This window comes from Hemiscyllium ocellatum, unplaced genomic scaffold, assembly GCF_020745735.1.
Source record: "Hemiscyllium ocellatum isolate sHemOce1 unplaced genomic scaffold, sHemOce1.pat.X.cur. scaffold_304_pat_ctg1, whole genome shotgun sequence".
NCBI lineage: Eukaryota > Metazoa > Chordata > Chondrichthyes > Orectolobiformes > Hemiscylliidae > Hemiscyllium > Hemiscyllium ocellatum.
Window position 1 is genome coordinate 410,416 of NW_026868290.1, and position 22,841 is coordinate 433,256.

The 22,841-nt window shown below is 41.9% G+C and overlaps 1 non-coding gene across 1 annotated transcript; it reads right to left on the reverse strand.

Annotated features, from left to right (window-relative positions):
• Positions 1-20,120: 20,120 nt before the first annotated feature.
• Positions 20,121-20,193, reverse strand: trnar-acg (transfer RNA arginine (anticodon ACG)). Its single transcript has one exon. It is a non-coding gene; the product is annotated as a tRNA-Arg (tRNA).
• Positions 20,194-22,841: the final 2,648 nt, after the last annotated feature.

A 22,841-nucleotide genomic window follows, 5' to 3' on the forward strand; every position in this document is an offset into this window, starting at 1 on the left:
GTTCCGTTTCGAGACAGTTGAGTTTCTGCACGAATACTGTTGGTTTTGCAGATGAGCAGCCGAGTCTGCTCTGACCACCTTCCAAACCATAAACCAAAATTGGACTCTGATGGGACTCAAACCCACAACCTTTGAATTACAACCTGAGCAATAACATACAAGTCCAACGCGCTATCCATTGCGCCACAGAGCCGCACCCACAGCTGCCTTTTAGCACACAAATTTGTCTTTGACCCATTGCGTTCAGGACACCCATCTCGCGTCTGTCTGTCCTGGTCACACTTTCCAGTACCTGTTCCTTATCCACGTGTGCTCTGGCTCTTCAAGTGTTCGGCTACAGACTGCTGGAACGTTCTCATGACGCGTAGCTTTACCACATGCTCAGATAATGATTTCCAGATAAGCAACACTCGACTGGTGATAGCATTCTTGCAAGTTCTCCTCAAAACATCTCGTCTCCTGTATTTCATTTATGTCACTCTATTCCTTCCAAATACAGGCTGATCTCTGTCATACATATCTATCCTCTTCATAAAATGTGCACGTTAATCGGTTACTCAAAGAGCTTTCTCTGCTCTTCGATAAACATCCCCCAACCCAGCTCGTCTACCTTCATAATGGGAATGGTCCAGCCCTTGCCATTCCTGTCATCTCCTCTGAATATCTCATCCTGCAATCAGAAGCTTCCAGCAGTCTGGCGATTACAACGGACAAGCAAAGTTCCCTGAAGTAAAGCCAAAAGGTCTGAACAAGATCAGCAGCTCGTGTCCATATCTCATGAGAAAGGAAAGTTAACATTTCGAGTCCAATGATCTGTCTTCGGAACTGTCGGGATGGAAAGATGGGTGAAGAATGTGGAAGAGGGCGGACGGGTTCCAAAATGATTGAACTCGATGTTGGGACCTAAAGTTTGCATAGTCTGTCTGTAGAAAATGAGTTGCAGGTCTTCCAGCTTGTGTTATTCCTTGAAGGAGCACTGCAGCAAACCAGAGACCGGAATAGTGGCCTGGGAACACAGTGTCACGATTAGAGTGGGGCTGGAATTGTACAGTAGTTCAGGCAGCATCCGAGGAGCAGTAAAATCGACGTTTCGGGCAACAGTCCTTCATCAGGAATACAGGCAAAGAGCCTGAAGGGTGGGAAAACAGTGTAATGTTGAAGTTACAGGAGACTGGAAGATCGGGATAGTTTTTGTTGATTCTGGAAAGAATGTAAGTGATCTCAATTTTGTCACCGACTCTGTTTTCCTCTCCATTGCAGAGAGATCACATTCTGAGCAGGAAATACAGTTGCCTCTATTAAATGAAGTGCAGACAAATCTCTGGAAGATGTGACTGGAAGCTTCCACAGTGAGGAGAGACATGAGAAACCAGCAGAAAATGTAGCTTACTACATAGAACGTTTCAATGCAGTGCAGGCACTTCGGCCCTCGCTGTTGCAGCGACCTGTAAAAATAATGTGATGTCCATTGTAATGGGAAATTAGCATTTATTTCGAAACCAATAAAAGCACAGGGAAACAAAGAATTAAGAACCTGACTTTGCAGAGGCAAGTATTGCAGACAGAAAGAAAAAAATGGAAAGTTAAACCGAACTGATAGCAGACTTACAAGGTCAGTAAACTGCCATATCACCAGTCAAGGAATGGGAAAAAAAAACAACTCCGTATCTGGGAAGGAACTCGAATGTTTCAGGTCCCTGATATTGAGGTGTTGATAAGAAGAAGCGAATTATTTATCAAGGGAAAATGTATTATATGTGGAAGGTGCACCAGTTACCTTTTTGGTAGATACAGGGGCAACATATTCAGTCCTTAAATCTAGGCAGTCGAGAGAGTCGATGCAATGGATGCATCAGGATTCGAGACACGACAGAGATTAACCGCACCCCTATTGTGTGAAACCAGTAATGGTGAAACATTCCAATTCTCATTTCATTTCTCGGAATTCTGTCCTTTAAATCTGATGGCTGCCGATCTCATAGTGAGGCTGGTGTCGGATTTGCACAGTACCCCGACAGGTTGCAGGTAATACAAAAAGAAGATTGACCAGCGCAGGCTGTAAAATCCGACTCACGACCCCTGATGCATGGCTTTGAGTGATGATTACCCAGAGAGCCATAAGTTCAGTGAGCGATTCGCTCGCCCACGTAGCAAGTTAATCCCAAAAACACCGATTTACATGCTGGAGATATGAGGCACTGCTCAGCATGCATACACCGTCATGGCCCTTACAAATCATATTAGAAGGATTGTTTTAGGAGAATGTTTGAACCAGGTCAGTTTTTTTTGTGCGAATTTTATTAGAACGATCACAGATGTGCAATCAGTGTAAATTTATCCAAAATATCTGTGACGGCAAGTAGACACTATCTTTTTGATGTGGAACGCTCCTTTTCTCAAATACCATTGGCGAACACATCCAGTGACAGGTGGCAGGATTTGGGACCATGGGTACTACTGGCACAAAAAAACGAAAGCTTGTGTCTTCAGGGACGATGTGCATGTCTGCTTCAATGCAGATATAAGGACATATATGGAGAAACTAAATTGGCTAACTCAGGCAGATAGAGCAGTCCAGGTAACCCCCGCCAAGAGGGTAGCCTGGCGTTGAGCTATGGTAGATGTCTCGGAGCCAAGATTAAGAAGGGTCCCTGCTGAGTGCATGGCAAATGGCAAACGTGATGTGGGGTTCATACGAAGCTGTGAAACCAAAAGAATAATCCCGAAGTCTCAGTATCGTCCTTGCAGAACACAAGACTCGTTCAAACCCGAGGCTGTAAAAGGAATTACTGTAGTCCTTGAATCCCTGCTGAAGGGTGAAGTGATAATTCCCTGTGGATAATCACCAGTGAGAGCCCCCATTCTTCCGGTCAAAAAGCCAAACATTTCAGGTGAATCAGGGAAGTGGAGGTTTGTACAAGACCTGCAGGTAGTCAATTATGCTGTTGTGCCGCCCTCCCCAAATGTTCCTAATCCTTGTTCTATATTAGCTCAAATTCCACGGACAGTAAATGGTTCTCTGCTTTGAATTTAGCAAATGCCTTCTTTACTGTACCAGTACACCGAGAAAGTCAATTCTGATTCACTTTTCCATTCAAAGGCAAATCGTATACATTCAGGTGAATGGTCTCTTTCCAGTATGAACTCGCTTGTATATCAGCAGATTGCCGGAATCAATTAATTATTTCAAATCATAGCAGACGAATGGTCTCTCCTCTCTGTGAACTCACTGGTGCCTCAGCAGACTGAATGACTGAAAGAAACCTTTCCCATTCTTAGAACAGGTGAACGGCCTCTCTCTTCGCAGATGCAAAGTGAAATCAAATGACGGCCTGAACCCATTCCCTCTGTGAGAGCACTTCAATGGGTTCTCGTCAGCGTGAACACGTTGAAGGTACAGCAGTTCCTGAGACCTTTTAATGCCTTTTACACACTCTGGATCATTAAATGGTTTCTTGTCCGTGTGAACCCACTGGTGAGTCAGCAAGTTAGAGAACTATGCAACTCCCTTTCCACAATGAGAACAGTTGAATGGCTTTCCCCCGGTGTGGTTGCCCTGATGAATTTGCAGGGCAGACAAGTAATTGTATCGTCATCACATTCCCGCAGTTTCTCTCCAGCGTCCCTCCAATTATGTCTCGATATTTCAGATCGTGAATACTTTCACTCCACTGTGAATGTAGCTTTCTGCTTTCATTTTCAAAGGCGGTAAGGTTCATGGAACAAAGCAACTCCTTTAAATTCTGATGTAATGCTTCGTTTCAGTTTGCCAACAGCAAATCCACATATTTGATACCACTCAAATAAATCTAGAAATATCTCAGTAAGAGAGAATCCTCAGAATACCAAAGCAAAAGATTTTCATTCTTCGTCTGATGTGGGTATTCCAGAACAGGTTAGCATTTATTGTTCATTCCTGATTTGACTGGATAAGGTGATGATGAGATTCCATCTTGAACCATCGTTTCTGTGTGCTGTCGGTCGATCCAAATTATAGGTAAGTGAAATCCACAATTTTGACCTAGTGATTCTGGAGTAATGGCAATATATTTCCCGAGCAGGATGGTAACTGGGTTGTAGGTCTTCCCTATCTGTCTAGTGCCCTTTTCCTTTTAGATGGAAGCAGTTGTGAATGTGTAATATACTGGTGTTGGAACCTTGGTGGATATCTGCAGTGCATCTAGTGGATGGTGCAGACTGCATGCCTGAGCGTTTGGTTATGGTGGGAATGGATGTTTGTCGATGTTTTATTAGTTATGCTTTGCTGCTCAATTCAGCTGCTCTGTTCTGGGCGGTGTTGAGCTTTTCAACATTGTTACAACTGCAGTAAGGAATCCTTAAGAAGGTTTGGATTTAAATATCTCTTGCTACTCAGATACTGACTAATCTGTTGTGCTTCTCCTGGTCATTGTTTCTTTCACACTGCAATCATCCAGGCGAAAAGGAACTATCCCATCATGTCTCATTCTGTATTGTAAAGTAGTAACCAGTTGGTAGGGAAAGAAGAAAAGAAAGAGAAGAATATTTGGTCAATGAGGTGAACAACAATCTCGCTCTGAGAGTGAATAGCGGTTAATGGAGACTGCCAGTGACAAATCATCAGTGGCGTGTAATCACAGGCTCTGTGTTATCCACGCTTTAGGAGTCAAGAAAATCTCTGATTGTGACCTGCTCTTGTGGCCACAGTGAGATATGGCTGCTAAAGTTAGCTTCTCAAATACATTGTGACGTTCACTGCACCAAAGAAGGACTTTGGACCCATCTTGCAAATGTCCATCATGAAGCAACGATCCATTCTCATCCCATTATTTTTCAGAAATTGGTCTGGCGCTTTAAGCATTCTGGGACTCCAAGTGATCAACGAAATAATTTCCTAATTCCACCACCTCCAGCGAAATACTATTACCAAACATACATTCCTCTCCCCCCCTCTTGTCCGCCTTCCCCACGGACCATTCCCTCCAGGGCATCGTGGTGTACTGCGCCTTCTCTCTCAACACCTCCCCCAACAGCTCCATGGAAGCTTTCCGTAAAATCGCGGAATATCTGACATATACATTCATAGAACATGAGAACGAGGAGCAAGGCTTTGCTGTACAGGCCTTAGAGACTGCTTCGCTACTCATTAAGCTCATGCCTGATCTTTCCATGGACACGTACCCACTTAACCAAACTCTGAAGGTAATCTTTACTTACTTTATTGTTAAAAAAATGCAGCCCGAGCTAAAAAAAAACATTGATTGATGGCACATCAAATACATCGTTGGGCAATCACCCTCTGGTTGAAGAAATTCCTTCTCAATTCAGTCCTATATCTCGTTCTAATCTAGAGGCTGTGCTCTCTTACCCTAGTTTCGTTTGCTAATGGAAGCATGCTCTCGACTTCTATCTCACACATGACCTTCGTAATATTATATGTTTCCATGAGATCCGGCCTCATTCTTCTGAATTTTCTAAATAAGCTTATTCCACATAGTCTCCTATTTAAAGTCTGGTTGAAGATTTGTAGCTCGGGTGTCCGTTGTTGTGGTTCTGTTCGCCGAGCTGGAAGTGTTTGCTGCAAACGTTTCGTTCCCTGGCTAGGGAACATCATCAGTGCTATTGGAGCCTCCTGTGAAGCGCTGCTTTGATGTTTTTTACCGGTATTTATAGTGGTTTGTTCTTGCCGGTTCCGGGTGTCAGTTTCAGCTGTAGTAGTTTGTATGTGGGGTCCAGGTCAATGTGTCTGTTGATGGATGTTCTTGCCGCTTCCGGGTGTCAGTTTCAGCTGTAGTGGTTTGTATGTGGGGTCCAGGTCCATGTGTCTGTTAATGGAGTTTGTGGATGAATGCCATGCCTCTAGGAATTCCCTGGCTGTTCTCTGTCTGGCTTGTCCTATGATGGTAGTGTTTTCCCAGTCAAATTCATGTTCCTGGTTGTCTGAGTGTATGGTTACTAGGGATAGCTGGTCGTGTCGTTTTGTGGCTAGCTGATGTTCATGGATGCGGATTGTTAGCTGTCTTCCTGTTTGTCCTATATAGTGTTTTGTGCAGTCCTTGCATGGCATTTTGTAAACTACGTTAGTTTGGCTCGTGCTGGCTATTGGGTCCTTTGTTCTAGTGAGTTGTTGTCTGAGTGTGGAAGTTGGCTTGTGTGCTGTTATGAGTAACGTTTGCAGCAAAAACTTCCAGCTCGGCGAACAGAACCACAACAATAGTCTCCTATCATCAGCTAACACCTTCCAATCCGGAATTCCCTCTGCCAGAATATTGCCTGTTAACTAACATTTCAATGTTCCTTTGCAGATTTTCACAGTCCTCCGCACACTTTTCTCTGCTACTCACCTTTGCGTCAACTGCACACCTTGACACGATATGCATGGCTCCATACTTCCAATCATCCATATAAACTGCAAGTAATTGCGGTCCCAGTACCAATCCTTGAGAAACATCGTTGATGGTTAATAATATAGAACTCATTTATACATGCTCTGCGCTTCCTGTTGGGAAACAATCCTCAACCCATGCTCATACTTTATCCTAAACAGCATCCGTTCGCTGTCAGCTCCTGAACAGCACCTTGTCGAGGCCATTTTGAAAATCTAAGTACATCAATTCACTGGGTCCCGTTGTACACCATGATCGTAATGCCATCATAGAATTCGAAAAGATTTTGCAGGAATGACCTGCTCTTCATTAATCCAGGCTGCATCTGTCAAATTTCTACAGAGAAGCCCCGCTATTTCTTCCTCGATAATAGACTCAAGAAATTTATGCACTACAGAGGTTAAACAAACTGGTCTATAATGTTGGAGAATGGGTCTGGGTAGGTTGCACTTTGGTGGTCGGTGTGGACTTGTTGTTCCGAAGGGCCTGCTTCGATACTGTAAGTAATCTGATCTAATTCCTCATATTTTGTCTGCCTCACTTTTTAAACAGTGACGCCATCTTTGTGTTTTCCAATCTGCTGGGACTGCCCCAGAGACCAACGAATTTTGGAAAGTTACCGCAAGCACATGCCATTGTGTTTAGTACCCTGCGATGCATTCCATCAGGTCCTGGAGACGTAACCATCCTTTGCAATATTAGCTTCAACAATCCAACACTAGTTCTTTTGTTATAATGACTGTTCCCAGGTCGTCACCAAATGTCATCTCTTTGTCAATTACTGGCATGTTATTAATATCCTCCACTGTGAAGACCGACGCAAATGCCTGTTCAATGTCACGGCTATTTCCACATATCCCATAAGTAAATGCCCCTTCTTATCCACGAGAGGGTCAACGTTTACTTTTGTCTCTCTTTTTCATTTTATATTTTAATAGAAACTTCTGCTATCGATCTTTATATTCTGTGATATTTTTAATGCCATGTTCTTTCTCACACTTTTCTGCATTAAATTCCATTTGCCAACTCTCAGCCCAGCTCTGCTGCATACCTGTGTCACTGTGTTACCTATAATATCTTTCAGCACTATGTACAACTTTACCAAACTTCGTGTCGTCCGCAAATTTACTCACTCATCCTTCTCCGCCCCGATCCAGCTCGTTTACAAAAAAATGACAAAAGGCAGTGAACCCAAAACAGATTGTTGCAGTACACCACAAGGAACAGAATTCCAGGATGAAGTTTTCCTATCAAGTAACACCCTCTGTCTTCTTTCAGCTGGCTAATTTCTGATACAAAGCACGACATCCCCCTCAAGCCCATGCTTCAGTATTTTGTGGGTCACCTGCCGTGGCGAAATTTATCAAACGGCTAACTGAAATCCAAACGTGCATAACATGAACGGCTTTATCCTCATACATCTGTTCAGTCACCTGGCAAGTTTTGACAAGAGTTGTAGCTCAGTTTTAGCTTCCCAGATGAAGATTTTCTCACTGAGCTGGAAGGCTCATTTCCAGACTTTCGTTACCCTCCTAGGTAATATATTCAGTGTGCCTACGGGTGACGGAGTTTTCATGATTCCTGCTTTCTATTGAAATGCTTGCGGTTCTTTGGGTTGGTGATGTCATTTCCTGTAGTGATATCATTTCCTGTTCTGTTGTTCAGCTCGTTGCAGATGAAGTCTATCTCGATGTGATTTTGATGGATTTCCAGTTGGAATGCCATGCTTTTCGGAATTATCGTGTGTGTCTCTGTTTCACTTGTGTTCAGATGGATGCGTTGTCCAAGTCAAAAGTGGTGCCTTTCCTGATCTGTATGTAAGGATACCAGTGAGAGAGGGTCACGTCGTATTGTGGCTAGTTGATGTTCATGTATCCTGGTGGCTCGTTTTCTGCCTATTTGTCCATATGCAAAAACTGATGTCATTTCCAAAATGCCATGCAAGAACTTGACAAATATTGCATTCAATAAACACTACATTCACCTGAGGCAACACATCCGTCCGAGGACAAGCCAAACACCTACATGCAGGAGATTTAATCGAAGCATGGCATTCCAACCAGAACTCCATCAACAAACCCTTCGAGTTCAACGCCATCGACTACCCCTTGAGAAAAAAAAAGAACTGGAAATGACATCACCATCGGAAATGACATCACCGACCGAAACAAACACAAACATATCAAGAGAAAGCAGGAACCATGAACAGTGTTTCGCCTGGAGACCCACTGAAATTGTTACCAAGTAGGGCGATGAAACGTCTGGAAATGAACCTAACAAATCAGTGAGCAAACCGACATCCAGTTTAATGACGAATTCAAAAGCTCGATAATGTTTGTGAGTGTCGTCCACCCATTCACAAAACCGGCTTGACTTTCCTTCATAAATTTACTCCAATCGAGATGATTACAAATCTTATTTCATGGAACTTTTCCAACACTTTACCCACAACCGACGGAACGGTCAATGGTCTATAATTTCCAGGGTTTTCTTCACACCCTTTTTTGAATGAGAGAGGAACTCTTACTATCATGTAGTGTTCTGGTACTCTAACTTTGGACAATAACAACATTAATATCAAAGTGGAAGTCTCGGAAATCTGATTCTTAGCTTCCCAGAAAATCCTAGGATAAATACCATCCGGCCCGGGAAATTTAGATATGTTCACATTTTCAGAGCTTATGACGCCTTGTCTTTGGGAACTTCAATCCTATCTCATCTAGTAGCCAGTTTCTCAGTATTGTCCTAGACAACATTTTGTTTTCCTGGTGCGAATCCTGACTAAAGACATTGCTTTTGCGCTTCCCCCATCACTTCCGACTCCACGCACTACTTATCACGACTGTCCTTCATTGGCCATATTTTATTCTATTCATTCTTTTAGCCCTCACATACCGATGGAAAGCTTTCGGATTTTGCCTTATCCTATCTGTCAACAAATTCTCAGTTCCCTCCTGGCTCGTCTTCACTTTCTCTTCAGGTCTTTCCTGTTTAACTTGTAACTCTCAATCTCCTTAACTGAGCATTCACGTCTCATGGGAACACAAACCTTCTTCATCTCAACAAGCGATTCACCATCCTCAGTAATCATGACTCCTGCGCTTGACAATTTCCTCCCTCTCTGACAGGTACATACTTATCAAAGTCACACAGAACCTGCTCCATGAATAAGCTCCACATTTCTATTCTGCCCATTCCGTGCCGTTTCTTTGCCAACCTCTGAATGCGACATCTTATCTAATAGCATTGCAATTTTCTTTCCCCCAGCAATAGCGCTTGCACTCCGGTGTATACCTATCCCTATGAAAATCTAAAGTAGACATAACTGAATTTTGGTAACTATCACCGAAGTGCTCACCTATCGCCAAATCTAACATCTTGCCGCATTCATTACCCAGCACTAAATCTAATTTAACCTCTCCCCTTGTTGGCCTGTTCCATTACACATTATTTAAGGAATCTATCGCAGATACACTCAACACTATCCCCGTCAAGGCTCCCCTGATTGAGCTGCTTCGACCGATCGACATGTTGATTAAATTCCCGCATGATAATTGCCATACCATTTTTTCATTTGTTATTTATGTCTTGGTTTACTGCCCTCACCAATGTCATCTTAAAATTTGGAGACGGATAGACTCCGACAATCAGTGACATTTTCTTCTTAGAGCTTCTAATTTTCTCCCAAATAGATTCAAACTCATTCTCCATAGAAACTAAATCATCTCTTCGCATCAGTCTGAGGTTGTCCTTCAATGTTTGAGTTACACCACCTTCCTTAACATCCTTTCTGTCCTTCCAAACTGCCTCATACCAGTGAATATATACCTCCCAGTCTTGACTATGCTGTCTCCATGTCTCTGCAACGTGTATTAAATTGTATTCATGATTTATGCCGTTATATATCCAACCTTCTTCTGGAAAGTACGAGAATTCAGGTATAGTACCTTTATGGTCTCATTCTTTCTCATTGATTAAAAACCATCTATAATAATATCTTCTATGGTATCCTTGCTTCTTGCTTCTCCTCACTTGTCCATTTCTGACGTCCATGCTTAGTATACAAGTGCTCAAATACACCTTCCAGGTGAAGCAATACTTTCCACATACTTCGCACAATCTAATCTACAGCTCATATTTTGGTCGCCACGATCTTGGGAAACGAAGTGTGGACTGAATGACAGTTGACAGAATGCCAAGTTCTATCGCCAAAAGTGTCCCTGATCTTCCAGTTCACTGCTCATTTAGCACAGAACCATGTTTCCTAGCGAACGTCTCTATCTCAGTCTTACTGCAGTGTTGCACCATAGCTTAGCGCATGCTGAATAAGCAGCAGACCATTTTCTGCTTGAGGACCCCACGACCATCCAGGTCAATTTCAATCATTTTAGAGGCCTGAAATTTCCCATGTGTTGGCCCCCGACACACTCACCAGGCCTAGTCACGCACTACTTTTGTTTAGTCATAAACAGTCTCTGTGAACAGTTGTTAATGCTCCAAACAAATCATTATCAATTACTATGCCCAACTGCTCGTATCTCTCTTTCGGCGCTATCCCGACATCTCGTTTCCTTCTAATTACTGCGCCCCCACATATCTTCTGCATATAGACCGAAGTTTTCCTGGAAACCATCAGTGCCAAGGACGGGGTCACTGTACCAAAATGTTAACTGCGATTTCTCTTTTCAGCATCTTTTCATATTGCCCCGAGGAAGCTTGATACTGTGCTTCTGTAATGACCCCCTGCACATAAGACAGAACTGTTTTCATCCTGAAAGTTTCTCTTGTTGATGAATCCCATTACAATGTGAGCCACTGGCATCGACTTCTTAGGTCAATGAAAATAGAAATCATGTGTTTGGGATTTGTGCCGCAGCTCTGTTCTGGATATGATAAACAACAAGAGATCAAGATCTCCGTCATGTCAGATGTGAACAGATAGGAATCTCCATAGGAGTTGGAATTAAGTCAATGTTTTTCAGTTGGAGAAAATTCAAACTATTTCTCACTGTAATAGCCCGTGGCTATCAAATCAAAATATTTCATAACCACAAATTCTTAATACAGCATTTTCAAGTTAAAACATCTGAACGATCTCCCTCCAGAGTGACAGTACAGTTGTGTCAGCAAATGGAATAACTGACTGGATCACTTTACTTGTTCAGCGATAAACAGTCCTCTTGTGGTAAGATATAGAGGCAGAATGCAGGAGGAGGGATGGAAAAGTTCTTAAGCAGTTTGACATAGGATCTGAGGAAGTGTTCGTGGTTTTCTGGATTGAAGTGGGCATATTCCCAATTCAGGACGAACTTGTATCTTATGTTCCTCTCTGTGACAAGGGAGGAAATTGCAGGTATTCTGAGCAATGGTTTACGTTTATCCTAGGGTTTGTAGTGGACTGGACTAACGCAAGACTGGGAGAATCACACAGCAGTGAGTCTCAAACGAGTGGAAGGGAACCTTTGGAGCAAACCTTGAAGGAGGGAGTTAACTGCCACTTGTCCAGGCAAGGTTACATCAGGGAGAGTCATCACGGTTTTGTTACAGAATGTCATACCTAACAGATTGGATTAAATACATTTTATTGGCAAGTGATCAGGTTTTTCTTTAACGAGGGTAGTGAAGTTGATGTTATTTGTGTGGATTCCAACATATCCTTCAACACGACACCACTCTGAAGACTGGTAAGAGGATACAAGTGAAAAGGGATTTAAGGTCCCCTGGCAGTTGGATACAAACTTAAATTGGTGATGGTAAGAGACACAGGATGGTGATAGAAGGCTGTTTCTTGTGACTGAAACTGGTATTCAATGGTGTAACACAAGGATGAATGCTGGGTCCCATGTCGTTTGTGAATGCGTGTAAAGAATGTAGAACAAGTTAGGAGGAAATGATAAGCAGAGTTGTCGATGATACGAATATTAGCAAAGTGGTTAATAGTGAGGAAGATCCTGTTAGGATGGAGGAGCTCAGAAATGGATTTATCAAATGTCAAATTCAGAGAGGCGATGGTGAAACTTACCATGAAAAACATGAGGTGATGCACATTGGAATTAACACGTCAACGGATTACTCAATGATTGACAGGACACGAGGAAACCCATAGGAACAGAGAGACTTTGCATGTTGGTCCACATATCCGTGAAGGCAGCAGAACACAGTGACAATCACAACTTTATCAGTCAAGCAAAATTTATAAAAGCAGATAAAGTGGTGCCACAAGGCGACAATGTGGGGAAGAAAATACTTAGCACGCTTTTCGTTATTAGTCAGAAAGTCGATTATCCAAGTTGGAAGGTCATGTTGTGGCGATATGGAGCATTGGTGAGATCACATTTAGAATATTGTTTACAATTATGGTCAACTTGTAAAGGAAGGATTTTGTGAAAATTGAAATTGTGCACAGATGATTTACAAAGATGTTGCGGGGAGCCGAGGGCTTCAGATAAGCATGGAGATGGGGTCAGCAGGGGCTTTTTCGTTGGAGTGTTCCAGGCAGAGCGTCACGTTCTCATCGTTTATAAAATCATGAGGGGCATGGATCGACAACTGGCCTAAATCGTTTGCGCAATATGTTGAAGTTCAAAACGAGAGGGCACAGGATTTCGGTGACAGGCACTGAGACACACTAAACAACGGATAGAGATTGACAGAATGATGGTTGATTTCCAACAGGCATTGGTTAAGCCCAGTCTTTGGTTTTAAAAATAAGCATTTTCTTCATGAAAGCAGTTTGGTAGATAAGTCGTGAATGGAACATTAGGGGTACTAAAATTGAGTGATGTACCAATGAATAAGTGAGCGGGTAAAATACTGTCCAATGAACTCTAAAATGGAGAATGCCGTAGTTATAAGGAACAATCAATAAAGATCTTTTAAATTAAATGTGATATTGCAGGACTCTGAAATACACACCGAAATGGCTGTGCTGGGATATGAGTCACATTGACTTTTCTGCAGGAGCATCAACTGTTTCGGAAGTCAAATTAATATTTTTCATCTGTTCAGCAGTGGAGAAGCCAATATATATTCCACTATTCCTATCAGAACCTGACAAGGTGAGCATGCATTGCCTGATCGAAACATTCCAGTTCATGAAACTCGTTTTTCCTTTGAGAAACAGAATGTAGCAGTTATTAAACTGCAGATTTCTCATTTCCTTTACCAACTTTATATTCAAGCATTCAATTGCACTGAGAGAATGCTGAATTCTACAACATTTTTTTCCCCTCATATATTCAGCCTCTGCAGTTTTTCTCGAATGCAGCAGAAGAACCAACTGAGTGGTGACAGGTGCATCTTAATTTTCTAAAGCAGTTGAGTGGTGGTGGTGTCGAGTTAAATGCGTGGATCTGGAAATGTATACCTGGTAAGGCAGCATCCACAGAGTAGGAAAATCGATTTTCGAGCATAAGTTCTTCGCCAGGTATGTTCAAAACATTGACATTCCTAGTCCTCAGATGTTGCCTAACCACTGTGCTTTCTAGCGCTATCCTTTCTGAGTCCAATCTCTCGCATCTGCAATCTTCGCCTTCTACGTAGATGGGGGTAGTGCCAGATACTGTTCCTGAGATGTGACAACATGTTCGTAATGATAGTTTGGATATGCAGTTGGAAGCTCATCACTGATGTAAATCATTCTCTACCTCCCAATCTGCCAAGCACATGCAGGTCCTGTACCTCCTTCGTTGACATTCTCTAAACCTCTGACGCCTGAAAGAAGAAGGCCTCATCTTCCGCTTGGGACCTTGATGCCACATGGGTTCATCAGTTTCCTCATTCGCCCTTCGCTCACATTATTCTAGTTTCATGACTCCAACTCAGCATTGCCCTTATGTCCTGCACATCATCTTTCCAACCTACCCGCTCCTGGCAGAACTCGTATCGTATTTTACACGTTTATCTGCTCATCATATTCTCAGCTATCACGCCCCCAAATTTCCAAACCACCCATTTATGTCTCATTCCCCACGGCCACAAACCTCATTCCTGATGAGGTGTTTATGTCCAAAACATTAATTCTCCCACTCCTCGCATGCTGCCTGAGCAACTGTGTTTTCCATCGCCACACTATCGACGCTGAGTTCTGGCATCATCAGTTCTCACTTTCTCCACGGCGCAGTATAGTGTAAAAGTCACATTATTGGAAAAGTGCAGTTTCTGTAGCTTTCTAAGTTGTTAATTTCATTTGCTCAATCGGCTCTAGATGGAGTATTGAGTGTCTTTCTGCAATTATCATTATAGCAGGGATGTGACAGCACTGGAAACTGTGCAGACCAGATTTACCAGGATATTGTCTGTTCGAAGAATTTCACTTATGAAGATTGTTTGGACGGATTGCGCTGTCGCAAACATGCTCTCTTTTAAAAAAAATTAACGAGCTGTACCTTTGCTCAAGGATAGTGTGTCTTGATATCTTTTTTTATCAAAGGCATTGCCAATCAGTTCAGGCTCCGAATCAGATGAAGTGTAACAGTGACGTAATTCTTCGCTGTGAGGCCTTTCGTTTCCCCATCAACAGCTGAGGATTTAGGCCAAAGACTTTATGTTTTGGAAATGAACTGTATACTGGTAAAAGAGTGGTCATTCCGGAATGCTGAATTCCGGTTTTTAGATCCTGCAGCAGTGGTGCACTAATTAATAACTTCTCTCCTTCTTCCATTCTATTTTTTACCCGTAGGCTTCTGTTTCATCTTTACTGTGTTTAAGGTGCTTGCTTTTTTAACGAATGTTGTCTACATTCAGAACAGCATAGTTCAGTCTACTTTGGATAGACTAAGTTCTGTGGGTATTCTATATTCTGTTTTTTTCTTTTTCAATCCGTCATTTTGTGAATATTTTTTGTAATTCGCTAATTGGGTAATTTTCACTGTCTACTTAACGATAAAGAATGCAATGTTACGATCTGGATTGTCTGCTTAATAACGTTTTGAATGGTTTAGCCTAGCCCATAACAAATTGGAAGATAGTTGATGGATTATGTATTTGCGTCTTTATTTCCGGTGTTGATTTGGATTGTCGTCGACTGTTCTTGGGAAAGCAATGTCTCATTTAGATACAAAGAGTTGTTTGGCTATGGACGATGTAACGTTGACAGTTTTACAAAAAAACTGATCCAGGCTAGGATTCTGGAATAAGCAGAAGTGCTGGGGTTGTATTTGCCTCTTTCTGTGAGGAAAGGAGAGGTCATTCCCCGCAGTAGCTCAGCATTTAACCCAGCTGGAAAATTCAGGAGAATCTGCAGAGATGTTTAAACGTTAATTGAATATGAAGCAGCTTGAGTTAGACGCGAGAGATAAGGAAAAGACACCAGATTTCATGCAGTTTCAGGTACGATTCGAAGAAACGAGAGCAGCAGAGCAGAGAGAAAGGGAGACAGATTTTGAACTTCAGAAATTGGCAATTATTAAAGGAATTCACATTAAAACGCTGGAGATGAAGGCTAAGATAAGATTACACTGGAAGAGCATATTGTTAAAACGACAAGGTTAGCAGCTGAAATGGTTGATTGTAATGAACAGGTCCATAAAACAAGGATGGGCTTCCAGAATCATTTTAAAACTGAGGGATAGAAATTGGGCAAAGAGAAATCCTCACGTGGAAAGGGAAAGTTAAATCTCTGTGAAGATTATGAGGATAACTTATCACAGGGTAAATAGGAAAACCTTGAAGGGAACATGATCTGAGGTTTTCATTGCAATAAAGTAGGTCACATGAAATCGGTATTGCAGAAATATGAAAAGCACTGTAAAGTCAAATGAAGGAAAACAAAACAAGCCTGGATGTTTTGTTGGCATGGTAATAGAAAGCACAGTGGAGGCTGGAAAGCTGCATCAGAGATCACAAACAGATCAAAGGTTGGTAAGGGCGAAGTGCCATGTCTGCTTGAAAAATTTACCTGCAAAGTTCAAGTTTATTTACCTTGGTCAGGAGTAGCAGATAGAGAGGTAACAATATTAAGGGACACAGGATCGCCTCAGTCTGTGATGCAGAAGGATGGGGAAATATGTACTCCTGAAGAACTATGTGTACGGGAACTCATGGTGGGACGAAACATTGCTCAGTTATGTACAGTGAGGCTACAGTGGGCAAAAAAGAGTGGGGAGTTTGTAGTGGGAGTTCTGGACAAACTCAAATAATATAATTTGTGCTTGCAAATGACATAGCTCAATCACCAGTAAGCCTGCTGCATACTCCAGTTGAAAAGCCAGTCGAGCTGTAGGCAAGAGTAGCAATGCAGGACGTTGATAAAGGAATTTTCCCAGATTGTGTCTTTATGCGATCACAGAGTCACAATCGAAAGCAGGAGAAATCAAAAGGCACGGATTATGAGTCTGAAATATGTTTACATTCATTTATGTTAAGTAATAGTTATTCCCATCTTTTATTAGATGTAGAGAACCTACACAATGCATCAATGTTACTTTTTTTGTTGTCAAGTGAGTGGGACACAGCAGGGGACAAACGTTAAAAATTCAAGTATATTCAGCTCAGTTATGCTATTGAGTTACAGCAGAAAGATTAAAAATTAAAGCGCTTGGATCAAAAGACATATATTCGGAAGGTGAGTGAATGCATCCCTGTATGTTATTATTTAGCAAATGATATGTTAAGGAGGACATGGAGACCAACATATATTCAAGCATGTGAGAAATGGGCAGAATGGTTTTTTTTTCCCAGTAGGGTACAGAAAAGTGGTGCTGCGAGTACCGCATGTGCCACAAATTGGATGTCACTTAGGTGTGAGCAAAACGGAGGCTAAAATAAAAAGACATTTTTACTGGCCTGGATTGCAGATGAATGTAGTTGAATTTTGCCATACGTGTCACAAATTTCAACTAAACGGAAAACCATGGGAAATAATAAAGCCTGCACCTTTAATATCTGCTGCAGTGTTCAAGGAATCTGTCTTAATTGTCTTGATGCATTGTGTAGGTTCCCCACATCCAATAAAAGATGGGAATAAGTATTAATTAACATAAATAGATGTATTGACGAGATTTCCAAATGCTGTTCAATTCTGCAATATGACAGCTGAAAGGATTGAGGAAGAATTACGACTTTAAAAAAAAATAGAGAAAGACTACCATCAGAGATACAATTAGATCAAGGGTCAACTTCACATCCAAACTTTCCAGGGAGTATATAGATAGCTGAGAATTAAAACGAATCAAATCTACTGTTTACCATCCACAATCACAGGGTGCACTGGAAAGGCGACGTTAATTATTAAAGACTATGTTGAGGTTTTATGCTTCGGATTGCCCAGATTATTTCCATAAGGGAGTTGCATCAGTACTGTTTGCGATCTGAGATATATCAAAAGAATCCACAAAACTAAGACCATCTGAGGCCAATTTTGGGCATAAAGGAAGAGGGCCATTACAATTCAATAAGGAAATATTAATAAGTCGGATTACAGAGACCACACATTTGGACGATGTGTCAAATTTTAGAGTTGGACTAAATAATGTTGGAGAGTTGTCGAGACAGCACTTAAAAGTATCGCAGCAAATGGTGAAGCAGGAAGTGTATGAGAAAAAAAATCAGAATATTGCCACTGGGAACAATGTATTTATTTAAATTTCATTAATCATTGAAACTTTAAAGGAAGGTTTAGAAGACCTTAGCAAATTGAGAGGAAATTGAGTGAGTTAGCTACTTGATAGGAACTCATGTCATGAAGGAATCTCACAGAATGTGTGATGGGAAAATGCGCTAATGGTATTTTGGCAGAGAACGAACGCAAGGGGAGAATGTGTTATTGACTACAACACATTGGAAAGAACCAACTTCAGGGAATTCTGCATTGGACGTTTATGAAATAAAATTGGACAATGCAAAAGTTGTCCAATATTGGTAAAGTTATTCACTTCTCTTCCAGAAGAAAATCGTAAGAGTTATTATTCTTGCATGTGGAGATCTGCTGAAATAAACTGGGAATTAATAAGATAATTGTAGATGATGTAAATATAGGAGATGCTGTTCTGATTTTGTAACATCCTTGGAGGCATAACCCTAGAAAGTTGGTGCAAGTTCATAAGGAGATGTCACGTATGCTCCAAGATGGCATAACCGAAGTGAGTTTCAATGAATGGAGTTCACCCATCATCATGGTGCCAAAGCCAGGTAAGACCCAAAAGTTATGTGTGGACTACCACAAAGTCGATGTTGTTAGAGAAACTGGTGCATATACGCATCTGCAGTTGGAGGACTGTGTGGAAGAGATTGGAAGAGCCACTTATGTTTCCAAGTTGGACTTCCTCAAAGGTTACTGGCAGTCAACTTTGTCGGAAAGATCAAAGGCAATTTTGTAACGCCAACTGGACTGCAGAAATTTAAAGTAATGCCGTTTGTACGGAAAATACTTCATTCATATTTCACAGGTTAATGGACAAGGTAATTGCCAGATTGACGACTGTTTCGTGTGTGTTGTGCCTGGTGACATTCAGTCTCTCATGAATTGAATATTTACAGCATTTATCGGGCTTGCTTGATCGAATTCGGAAGTCAAACTGGTTTGTAAACCTAGCTGAAAATGAATCTGCCAAAGCCAAAGTCACCTTCCTGGGCTATGTCGTTGAACACGGACAAATAGCCCCACGGGATGCGAAAACGAAAGTTACGGGGGATTTTTATACATTGTTGACGAAAAGAGCAGTATGACGGTTTACTCGATTGAGTGACTTCTACTGAAAGTTTGTGCTGACTGTTAGAAGTGGGACTGTTCCACTCACCGAATTACTAAAAACAGGCAAGAAATTTCAGCGAACACAAGAATTTCAGAAGGTATTTGACAGCCTAAATACTTTGTTAACGATTGCCAAAGTATCAGACACACCAAATTACACGAAGGTTATCAATGTGCCTATCGATGCCAGTGATGTGCATGTCTCTCTTCTTCTGACCCTCTAATAATGACCTGTAAACCAGTTTCATTTGTATTCTGTGTTTATGGGGCTTAATTATCAGACTTGTGTATTTTTGGAAAAGCATAATTAAGTCTACTTGAGATAGCTAAGTTTAGTTGGTATTCTATATTCTGTTCATTGTGATTCATTCCTTAGTTTTGTGAATAATTTTCTCTCTGTTTTAAAAACTGGAAGTCAACCTAGCTAAAGTATTCTAAGTAAATCTTACTATACAGTCACCAAAACAAAAAGCGACATTAAGCTCTGAATTTCCTGCATAAGAATGTTTTGAGTGCTCTGGCCTCGGCAAAACGGGAGTTATGTTTCTCAGAGCAGAGCTGATTGTGAGGAGACATGATTAAATTGTCCGAGATAATGAGGAGCATGGAATTACAGATTGAAGGAAACATTTGGTCTTGATCGATCACGAGGGTTTGTAGATTTCAGACAAGACGCAGAAAGCTTTGAATAGATCTGCAGGAAAACTTTATAAGTCTGCAGGTGGTAGACTCTGGAACTCACACTCTATAACGATTAGTTGGACATTTAACTCTTCATTCTTCTCCGATTCCATTGGCCAAGGAGTTTAAAAAAAAAACTCACAGCCGACAATTCCCGCGAGCAACAGTGATGCGATTGGCGGCTTTGCAAAGTAGAAAGGTGCCCATGACCAATGTGTGCGACTGTTTGGCTTCCCTCCTGTGATGACGCTGGAACATTGACTGTCATGTTCTCATGGACATTTCATGAAGGCATTCTCGTTCCAGCAGATTAAGATCTGATACCTTTTTTCGGCCGCAGAAAAATCATTTTTTAAATGCATTATAAAGGAGCACACTGCTCTCGAGGCAGGTAGGAATCGAACCTACAGTCTCCTGAACCGTAGTCAGGCGCGTTATCCATTGCGCCACTGGCCCGACGCACAGGGTGAAACTTAAAAGCCGTGATGTTAGCACAGACATGATTAATAGCAGTGATGTTCATTAATTGAAAAAGCAATAAAGATAATCACGATCACTGCTTCAGTCCAATCTTCATCACCTTTCAAAGCAGGTTTTTTTTCCAAAAACAAAACACGTGTGCCCATTATTTCCGTCTCTGAAACATTTATAGCAAGGTAAGGGACAGAGGTGTTCATGGGGTACACTTTCCCATCAATCCCAGTCACTAATACACAGCCAAATGTCTCCCAACAGCACCACACAACAATGATTTCAAACAATATCATTTATTTTCATCTCTGTTCACGCTAAAGATAGATAAACCAACAGTGACCTGATAAATTAAAACAAGATAAAACTGAACCAGGAATAGCGGCCGCTGACTGGGGTCTGTTTCTGGGAAGAAGACTCAGACTCTCTTTGGCTTAATTGGCGACCCCAGATACATTGTGTTTGGGTCCAGAATCATATAATGACCAAACACGAAACCTCTAACTGGGCTATAGCACCGAGTACTTCCCTCCCCTTTAGCCCTTACTCACCGACTATCGATTGGAGACGACAACATTTCGTTCCAATGATCACTCGCCGAAAGCATGCTCACCAATCATGTTAACCCTATACATGCTGCAGGACCCATCCCAACTGTTGAAGTATAATGCCCAATAGCGAAGAGGCGGTCCTACCATGACCAAGCTGGAGGCATTGGTCCTCCAACCAATCCGAGAAACTCATGGGCGCGCTTGGGGCTCTGATCAATCATAGAATGCTGTTGGGCTAAACTAATCTAACCAGAACTTCCACATCCCAATGCTCAATCAAACCTCGTTTGAAAAATTCTTCCAGTTCAAAACACATTTGTTAATGATGATTCTGTTCCCTTTCCCGCAGATGAAAGTGAGGACTGCAGATCCTGGAGATCAGAGTCAACATGAGAGTGGTGCTCAAAAAGCACAGCATGTCACGTAGCATCCGAGGAGCATGAAAATCTAAGTCTCAGGCAAGCACCCTCCATCAGTAACGTTTCACGGAGCCAATTTATGATCAATATTGCTACTATCCCTTATATTCCTTCATTCCCAGATTTCAGACACAGTGGTCTCACAGAACTTTTGCCTTTTGTTTTTCCAATCTACATTTATCTGATCGTTCTGGATTAGCATCATGAAGACTTCTTCTTACCTCATCAAAAAAATCAGCAGACAGTTCAACACAAATTTCTATGAACAATTCGATTTTATCTTTCCTGAATGGAAAACATATTCTTTCAAGTGGCACCTCATTTTGTCTGGTATGACCGTTTGCTTTAAACGGTTATCCTGTCAGTACTGAATTAATTTACAAAATGTTTCTCATGGCAAACTGAAAGTGTGTACCTTTTCAAGATGAGGAAATATGTCTGAATGAGTTGTAACTTGGACATGCTTACTGGTGCCAGGAAGCGGTGGAAGGTATACATACTTTTCCACTTTCACCAATATTCAATCCCACTGAAGTCCACCACTTGCCAGCACAATGCAGGACATTCTCTGTCATGATCCTCTGGTCCAGAATTCCTTGCATCCCAACAACTGCCCAGACCATTCCATAAAATCACAGAAGTTGCGACTTTACCACCTGGTAGGGCACCATCAAGTATTGCATGCAGCTCTGGTTACTGAATTTTGGAAAAATGTGAAAGGTCTGGAAAGGGTTCAAAGGAGGTTTACTAGGATGGTGGCTGGTGTGGATCGAAGTTCATTCGACCAAAATCTGAGGAGACTGACGTTGTTTTCGTCGGAGAGAAGAAGGTGGACAGGTGACTTAATCATGACTTAGATGATTATCAGAAGGTGAGATAGAGTGAAGAGTGAGATCCGCTTTCTTCAGACGGCGAAGGCCAACACGAGGAGCTATAGTATTACATTGAATGCCGATTGATTTAGGATAGATAACTGTGTTAATTTCTTTACCCAGAGAGTAGTACGGGCGGAAATCAGCCTGCCTGCAACAGTCGTAGACTGGCTGAATATAAGGGTATTTCAATGTGCATTGGACATATATATGGATTATAATGTAACGGTGAAGGTTAGATGGGCATCACATTTCTTTCACAGGTCAGTGCAAGATCGAGGACCGAAGGGCCTGCACTGCGCTGTAACGTTCTAATGTCTAAGCTAGAAGACCTGCTGGGTTACCATACCTTTCCTCACTGTGTAACTTTCCAGACACATCTTTCAGTGATTTGTCAGCACTTCATTCAATCCAGGCAACTGTATTTCCTCCTCTGAATTTTATCACTCCAAAATTGTGAGAGATAAACAGAGTCAGTGACAAAGCTGAGATCACCGACGTTCTGTACGGAATCAATAACAAATATCTTGATCTTCCAGTCTCCGGTGACATCAATATTACACTGTGTTCCTAAGGCACCATTTCAGACTCCGGTCTGCTGCAGTGCACCTTCAAGGCACAGTACAAGCTGGAAGAACGGCACCTCATTTTCTACTGACTGACTATGCAGCCTTCAGGACCCAGCATCGATTTCAATCATTTCAGATCCGCCTTCTTCCGCATTCTTTTCCCACCCGCACGTCCCATTAGTTCCAAAACCGGATCGTTGGACTCGAAACATTTACTCTCCT